Source organism: Pecten maximus, chromosome 12 (assembly GCF_902652985.1).
Source record: "Pecten maximus chromosome 12, xPecMax1.1, whole genome shotgun sequence".
Taxonomy (NCBI): domain Eukaryota; kingdom Metazoa; phylum Mollusca; class Bivalvia; order Pectinida; family Pectinidae; genus Pecten; species Pecten maximus.
Window position 1 is genome coordinate 30,579,457 of NC_047026.1, and position 9,752 is coordinate 30,589,208.

Below are 9,752 nucleotides of genomic sequence, written 5' to 3' on the forward strand. Positions count from 1 at the left end.
ACCCAGTTAACACAGGAACACGTTATAGTAGTTTAGACAGGACTAACTCAGTTAACACAGGAACACGTTAAAGTAGTCTAGACAGGACTAACTCAGTTAACACAGGAACACGTTATAGTAGTCTAGACAGGACTAACTCAGTTACCACAGGAACACGTTATAGTAGTCTAGACAGGTCTAACTCAGTTAACGACGGGAACACGTTATAGTAGTCTAGACAGGACTAACTCAGTTAACACAGGAACACGCTATAGTAGTCTAGACAGGACTAACTCAGTTAACGACGGGAACACGTTATAGTAGTCTAGACAGGACTAACTCATTTAACGACAGGAACACGTTATAGTAGTCTAGACAGGACTAACCCAGTTAACACAGGAACACGTTATAGTAGTCTAGACAGGACTAACTCAGTTACCACAGGAACACGTTAAAGTAGTCTAGACAGGACTAACTCAGTTAACACAGGAACACGTTATAGTAGTCTAGACAGGACTAACTCAGTTACCACAGGAACACGTTATAGTAGTCTAGACAGGACTAACTCAGTTAACACAGGAACACGTTATAGTAGTCTAGACAGGACTAACTCAGTTACCACAGGAACACGTTATAGTAGTCTAGACAGGTCTAACTCAGTTACCACAGGAACACGTTATAGTAGTCTAGACAGGACTAACTCAGTTACCACAGGAACACGTTATAGTAGTCTAGACAGGTCTAACTCAGTTAACGACGGGAACACGTTATAGTAGTCTAGACAGGACTAACTCAGTTAACACAGGAACACGTTATAGTAGTCTAGACAGGACTAACTCAGTTAACGACGGGAACACGTTATAGTAGTCTAGACAGGACTAACTCAGTTAACGACAGGAACACGTAAAAGTAGTCTAGACAGGACTAACTCAGTTAACGACGGGGACACGTTATAGTAGTCTAGACAGGACTAACTCAGTTAACGACGGGGATACGTTATAGTAGTCTAGACAGGACTAACTCAGTTAACGACGGTGATACGTTATAGTAGTCTAGACAGGACTAACTCAGTTAACGCAGGAACACGTTATAGTAATCTAGACAGGTCTAACTCAGTTAACGACGGGGACACGTTATAGTAGTCTAGACAGGACTAACTCAGTTTCCGAGGTGAACACGTTATAGTAGTCTAGACAGGACTAACTCAGTTAACGACGGGAACACGTTATAGAAGTCTAGACAGGACTAACCCAGTTAACACAGGAACACGTTATAGTAGTTTAGACAGGACTAACTCAGTTAACACAGGAACACGTTATAGTAGTCTAGACAGGACTAACTCAGTTAACACAGGAACACGTTATAGTAGTCTAGACAGGACTAACTCAGTTACCACAGGAACACGTTATAGTAGTCTAGACAGGTCTAACTCAGTTAACGACGGGAACACGTTATAGTAGTCTAGACAGCACTAACTCTGTTAACACAGGAACACGCTATAGTAGTCTAGACAGGACTAACTCAGTTAACGACGGGAACACGTTATAGTAGTCTAGACAGGACTAACTCATTTAACGACAGGAACACGTTATAGTAGTCTAGACAGGACTAACCCAGTTAACGACGGGAACACGTTATAGTAGTCTAGACAGGACTAACTCAGTTAACGACGGGGATACATTATAGTAGTCTAGACAGGACTAACTCAGTTAACACAGGAACACGTTATAGTAGTCTAGATAGGACTAACTCAGTTAACGACGGGGACACGTTATAGTAGTCTAGACAGGACTAACTCAGTTTACGAGGGGAACACGTTATAGTAGTTTAAACAGGTCTAACTCAGTTAACGACGGGGACACGTTATAGTAGTCTAGACAGGACTAACTCAGTTAACGAAGGGAACATGTTATAGGAGTCTAGACAGGACTAACTCAGTTAACACAGGAACACGCTATAGTAGTCTAGACAGGACTAACTCAGTTAACGACGGGGACACGTTATAGTAGTCTAGACAGGACTAACTCAGTTAACAACGGGAACACGTTATAGTAGTCTAGACAGGACTAACTCAGTTAACACAGGAACACGTTATAGTAGTCTAGACAGGACTAACTCAGTTAACAACGGGAACACGTTATAGTAGTCTAGACAGGACTAACTCAGTTAACACAGGAACACGTTATAGTAGTCTAGACAGGACTAACTCACTTAACGACAGGAACACCTTATAGTAGTCTAGACAGGACTAACTCAGTTAACACAGGAACACGTTATAGTAGTCTAGACAGGTCTAACTCAGTTAACGACGGGGACACGTTATAGTAGTCTAGACAGGACTAACTCAGTTAACGACGGGAACACGTTATAGTAGTGTAGACAGTTCTAACTCAGTTAACAACAGAAACACGTTATAGTAGTCTAGACAGGACTAACTCAGTTAACACAAGAACACGTTATAGTAGTCTAGACAGGACTAACTCAGTTAACACAGGAACACGTTATAGTAGTCTAGACAGGACTAACCCGGTTAACGACGGGGATACGTTATAGTAGTCTAGACAGAACTAACTCAGTTAACGACGGTGATACGTTATAGTAGTCTAGACAGGACTAACCCAGTTAACGACGGGAACACGTTATAGTAGTCTAGACAGGACTAACTCAGCTAACGACGGGAACACGTTATAGTAGTCTAGACAGGACTAACTCAGCTAACGACGGGAACACGTTATAGTAGTCTAGACAGGACTAACTCAGTTAACGACGGGGATACGTTATAGTAGTCTAGACAGGACTAACTCAGTTAACACAGGAACACGTTATAGTAGTCTAGACAGGACTAACTCAGCTAACGACGGGGACACGTTATAGTAGTCTAGACAGGATTAACCCAGTTAACACAGGAACACGTTATAGTAGTCTAGACAGGACTAACTCGGTTAACGACGGGAACACGTTATAGTAGTCTAGACAGGACTAACTCAGTTAGCACAGGAACACGCTATAGTAGTCTAGACAGGACTAACTCAGTTAACACAGGAACACGTTATAGTAGTCTAGACAGGACTAACTCAGTTAACGACGGGAACACGTTATAGTAGTCTAGACAGGACTAACTCAGTTAACGACGGGGACACGTTATAGTAGTCTAGATAGGACTAACTCAGTTAACGACGGGAACACGTTATAGTAGTCTAGATAGGACTAACTCAGTTAACGACGAGGACACGTTATAGTAGTCTAGACAGGACTAACTCAGTTAACGACGGGAACACGTTATAGTAGTCTAGACAGGACTAACTCAGTTAACACAGGAACACGTTATAGTAGTCTAGACAGGACTAACTCAGTTAACACAGGAACACGTTAATGTAGTCTAGACAGGACTAACTCAGTTAACACAGGAACACGTTATAGTAGTCTAGACAGGACTAACTCAGTTAACGACGGGAACACGTTATAGTAGTCTAGACAGGACTAACTCAGTTAACACAGGAACACGTTATAGTAGTCTAAACAGAACTAAATCAGTTAAAGACGGGAACATGTTATAGTAATCTAGACAGGACTAGATCAGTTAACAACGGGACACGCTGCCTTAGTTTCGAAGGTAAATCGACGGTAGGTCGATTTTGATATGCGCAATTGTATACATTCGTTGACACGCTGCTGATTAATTTTAGAGAAATAAGTGGATGTAAAACGATAAAATGAAACATAGAATGTAATTACACATTGACAATTAATATGGAAAGGCCGGAGAAACTAGTACTTCTCCGAAACATCACAAGCTTAAATCATATGTATATAATTACTACCAAAAGTAGTATCAACACTCATAATATGTTCACTGGCGAAGGAATGTGACTAACCTTTTCCGGACGTTTTTTGTTTTTGTTGATCACAATCATTTATAACAAACTGGCCGTCTACTCCATCGTTATACTAAGTACACCGTATAAGCTCTCGTCATTGTATCGTCAATTTTACTCTTAGCTTCCTTACTGTTGGAAAGCATGCCTTATTCAAAGGAAACTTAAAACCCGTCAATCTAACAACAGCATTTCTCTTTGAGAATCCACCGTCTGTTTGTTGACATTACATGTATCTATTTCTGGAGCAATCATTATTCAGGAATATATCTGTAAACTTTCAGCAACATATATGATACATACTCAGTTTTACAAAAGCCCTACATTTATGTTATTATATCAAAGTTATATCTTCACCATAGTCTTTAAAGCCCTACAATATCCAATGTACACAAAGTCCTACCATTACCTATTATTATACCTTATGTAAGATTCTCGCCTTATTATTGGTCAATTCCCAATCACATGACCTAACACAATATGCAGTGTCAGAAACAGCGGTCAACATTGCCGTGGGATATTGCAATGTTCCCCACTCCGCCCGAAAACGCACGATTGTTTCTTACGGAAAATCCCGAACATTGAGAAGGGAGACAAGGCAACAGTGACACAGTCAACTTGTAAACATGGAGCAGGCGTCCAAGAGGTTTGCCTCAATATTTGAGGAGGATATCGATAAATTGATATATATTCGGTATAATAAAATAAATAGTGTCCTTGTCTGAGGGGAATATGGAGGATTGTTTCCCCGAGGGAACATTATCTTCCCGAGCCGATAATCTGAGGGGAATATGGAGGATTGTTTCCCCGAGGGAACATTATCTTCCGAGCCTTATCGGCTCGGGAAGATAATGTTCCCTCGGGGAAACAATCCTCCATATTCCCCTATGACAAGGGCACTATTTATATAATGGTACACAAAGTCCTACCATTACCCAATAGTACACAAAGTCCTACTATTACCCAATAGTACACAAAGTCCTACTATTACCCAATAGTACACAAAGTCCTACCATTACACAATGGTACACAAAGCCCTACCATTACACAATGGTACACAAAGCCCTACCATTACACAATGGTACACAAAGTCCTACCATTACACAATAGTACACAAAGCCCTACCATTACACAATAGTACACAAAGTCCTACCATTACACAATAGTACACAAAGCCCTACCATTACACAATAGTACACAAAGCCCTACCATTACACAATGGTACACAAAACTCTACCGTAACCCAATGGTCTTCATTTTGAGCAGTTTGCCATATTTGTATAATACTGATCAACCACAGCTGTCATTTGGATTTCACGTTCAAAACAAAGTCAACGTGAACAATTTTATATGGACATAGCTGGTTAAACAACTGTTCCTATAGCAAACCTATAGCCACTTCTAAGATAATCATGGTTGTTTATTGCTTAACATGTGATTCAAATGAACTGAACGTTTCTCCTGAAACTTGAATTTATCGTACAATTTGCCAAAATTGTCAAACAGTATAAAAAAAAATTACCGGACAGAAGCAGGGTCCATGATTGGACATATTAAGAATTGATTTCGTTATTCCAGTTAAACATAGTCCAAGTAGCGATATATATACTTATTACAATTTATAATCGTTCTTTTATTTAGGTGATCCTTAACTTAAGAATGCATACAATTTGTCTTTGGGAATAAATGCACAAAATCATCAAGCTTCCGTCAGTAGGCAAAATCATAATTCAAGTTCAAGTTCAATTTATTCCAAGGACCTTTCGGCCTATAAGTGAAAATAACAACATGGTAATGTATAGATATACAATAAAACAGTTACATGGTCGGAGAGTGTTCAACATGATATTGTAAGCTTATACATATCATTAGTTTAACAAAATAATATTTAACTATTAACTTTTTCTGTCCTTTTTCTAAAAGCTAAATGGATAAATTTACCAGTTTTGTTAAGTTCTTTTACATTATTCACACTTAATGATTTGACTAATTTGAAAACACTTTCTGTAATAATAATTTTTAATATATTTTTGACGAAGATCAGAGTAAAATGGACATTGTAGTAAAAAATGATACTGGTCTTCAATTTCCTCTAAATTACAACAAGCGCACAATCTGTTAGCCCTAATTCAGTGATCAAATAGAAGTTATCATACGGGCGTATCAACAATGTCAAGGGATACTTCAACAGAGGATGACGACTTGCCGATTATGTCAGCTTAAGCAAACTAATAAATCGTCGTTTGGATGCGAACCTGTTCCGTCTGTAGCACCATCGACACGTGATAGACACGTGATAGACACGTACAACAACAAGTTTACGTTCGTGGACTTTCTCATCACAAACACTCACTATATAAGAAAAGACTAACAAATTGTGTTAACCTTTTAATAAATAGCTTGGAATATCGCATGTCATTGGAGAGAAATATCTTCTACCAGGGTCATTTCCATTAATATTTCTAACTTAAGGAAATTCTTTAGCTTTTTTTTTCCATTTGTAAGCATTACAAAATTTACGGAAGTTTAATTCCTAAAGTAAGATTGCTTTCCTTATTTTCTGTAATGGTTTCTTATGGAAAAAATAAGTTAAGGGATGTCCTTGGGTTAAGAAATATTCATTAAAACGGGGCATGGAAAGTATTTTTGAAAGGAATATATTTATCGCCTTTAGGTATATGTCACTAGCGGATCCAGGCGTGGGGGGGGGGGGGGGGGGGGGGGTCCTTGAAATCAGGACCTCTCCCCCCCCCCCCCCCCCCCCCCCCCCCCCCCCCCCCTCCTTTTTTTTCGGAGGAGGAAAATTTTTTATAGCCTTAAAAATGGAGAGAAAAATTAGGCTCGCGCCTATGGCGCTCGCATTATCGCTAAATTACTGGACTCCCTTTCGAAAATTCTAGATCCGCGCCTGATCCCGGATTGTTACAAATTACCATGGCGCTGCCCTGGACCCGCTGGGGGCCTCACCCCTCGCCAAAAAATTCGGCTCGCGCCTACGGCGTTAGCATTATCACTAAACTACTGGACCGGGCGTTTTTAATTGCGTTTTCTTTTTCCCTAGTCGGTACATATTATATTTATCATTATAATGAATTATTATCACTCCTCCATTGACCAGAAAACGTATCTTTCGATCCGTATTTTAAGCGGTTCAGGCTATATTTGAATTAACATTTTAACGTGACTCCAGTGATTGTTGTTTTCCTATAGATTTTTCACGATATTGCTATTAGATGTAGAAATTGAAGAAATATCCTCTGTGTATTTTATCTGTAGATTGTAAATACATATGTGTGACAGATGGTTGGGGCTATCGGTCCCATTCTCGTTTAATACGGCCGAGAAATGAATGGGCTGACCTTTCGTAGCGAAATCATGAATGAAGTATTTGACCGCATTCATGACATAGGCGAGGGTGATACCCATTCATAAAGAATGAGCTAGCGAGGCAAGTTGTACGCGCGAGGTTATAGTCCCAGCGTGTGTCCTCAGTAGTAGGTTCGTGCATGGCAAAAAGTCATTGTTTAATTATGCAAACTATATAAACAATCAATTTTGTCCGTATAAATAATGGAACTGTAGCTTTAAGTCATTTGACGGACTTCTAAACATTTGACGATCGCTAGTTTGACCGACAAATCAGGACAAACCCTAATATACATAACCGTCCCCATTCTGGGGTCTTACGTAATACTATTATTGAACGCTGCCTGACCCGGAGATTTGGGGGTTCATTTAAAAGTCAAAGGTTCAAGTTTTTGTTTACCAGTCTTATTTATAAACATAATCTTCGATCCACTATGTTAAACCTTGAAGTACATTACTGTAGATGTGTAATCACCCACTGGTGAACTTATCCTGACGGCTTTGAGGAGGTTAAAAGTACAACGGGAAATTTGGGCTCATTTCTCTCATTCTTGGTAGTTAATTATTGTATGTTAGCCAGATATGATTTTTCTTCCATAAATATTTTGTAGAAATACAATCAAAAGCGAACAAACCGATTTAGTTTCCTTCATGACCTATTGTCTATGTCTGTACAGTGTCACTTGCGTAAATATTGCTTATGGTTTTGTATTGTTTAACGTCCTATATGAACAGCTGATAATTTGGGTCAATTTTGTATTGTTTAACGTCCTAGGAAAATCTGATCATTTAGGACATTCTTGTATTGTTTAATCTCTAATAAACAGCCGATCATTTCGGTCAATTTTGTATTGTTTAATCTCTAATAAACAGCTGGTCATTTAGTTCAAATTTGTTTTGTTTAATCTCTAATAAACAGTTGGTCATTTAGGACGGTTTTGTATTGTTTGACGTCCTATGAACAGCTAGTCATTTAGGACAATATTGTATTGATTAAGGTAAATTTTGTATTGTTTAATCTCTAATAAACAGCTAGTCATTTAGGTCAATATTGTATTGTTTTAACGTCCCATGAACAGCTAGTCATTTAGGTAAATATTGTATTGTTTTAACGTCCTATGAACAGCTAGTCATTTAGGTAAATATTGTATTGTTTTAACGTCCTATGAACAGCTAGTCATTTAGGTCAATATTGTATTGATTAAGGTCATTTTTTGTATTGTTTTAACGTCCTATGAGCAGCAGGCCATTTAGGACGGTTTTGTATTGTTTTAGCACGGTATTGTTTAATGTCCTGTGCACAGCTGGTCATTTAGGACGTTTTTGCATTGTTTAACGTCCTATGAACAGCTAATCATTTAGGACGGTTTTGTATTGTTTCAGCGTCCTATGAACGGCTAGTCATTTACGACCGTTTTGTATTGTTTACGTCCTATGAACGGCTAGTCATTTATGACCGTTTTGTATTTTTTAACGTCCTATGAACGGCTAGTCATTTATGACGTTTTTGTCTTACCGTTTGATATGGCTATTGGCTCATTTTTTCTGACTACCACATCGCTTTATTGTAGCTTCCTCCCTTATTGTATTATCAATTTATTGTAAGATTTTGGTGATTGTATTATAAGAATTTGGTATGTTTTGGATATTTGCTCATTTCAAAATATCACACATTTGTCTATTCTGAGTCGGCGGAAGAGGAGGAGGGAGGAGGAGGAGAAGGAGGAGGACAACAAATTGAGTTCATTGTATTGTTAAAACCCTATATGATACAAAATTAAACAACGCCTACCTAAACGTACCTGTATATTTCGTGCAGAAATCGTGTGTGTTTCAAAATGACTTTGAGTATGCTAGTTATATCAATACAGACATGTCTGTTCTAATTTACCTAATAACATTCGAAAAATAGCAGAGGCCAATTGACCGCCAATTATCTCACAGATGCGCCTTGGACAACACATTTCCTGTCAGTTTGGTGAGTGGGAGGGGGAGAAGGATGGACGCTCGCAGTGAGTTGTCCCCGAGCTAAGGTCAGGGGGTCATTAGAGAATGGTCACATGTTCCCGCGCTCAGCATCGATGGGCTTACATAATTGGGCTCCGACAGGGACAGTATGCTTTAGAAGATATTTTAATCAAAGACGTAAATATTACATATGTGTAATATACCTCTCTGTTTTAACAAATGAAAACACAGAGATACAATCACTGGCTTCGTACAATAAGAAAGAAAGAAAGAAAGAAAGAAAGAAAGAAAGAAAGAATCATTTTCTATATGAAAATTTCGCAGCAAAATTCAAAGTGATCAAAAATCAAAGAAAGAAAGAAGAAAGAAAGAAAGAAAGAAAGAAAGAAAGAAAGAAAAGGACCCGTATAAAAAGATTGCATGGTCTCTTTAATTTCATTTCAGTTTTAGTTATTATTTGTAATTATTTGATATTAAATTTCCTTTCAGAAACAAAAATTTTTTTTACCGCTTTGAAGACCTAGACCGCGTGCGTGTGTGTCCACAGACTACCCCCTGGGGGCC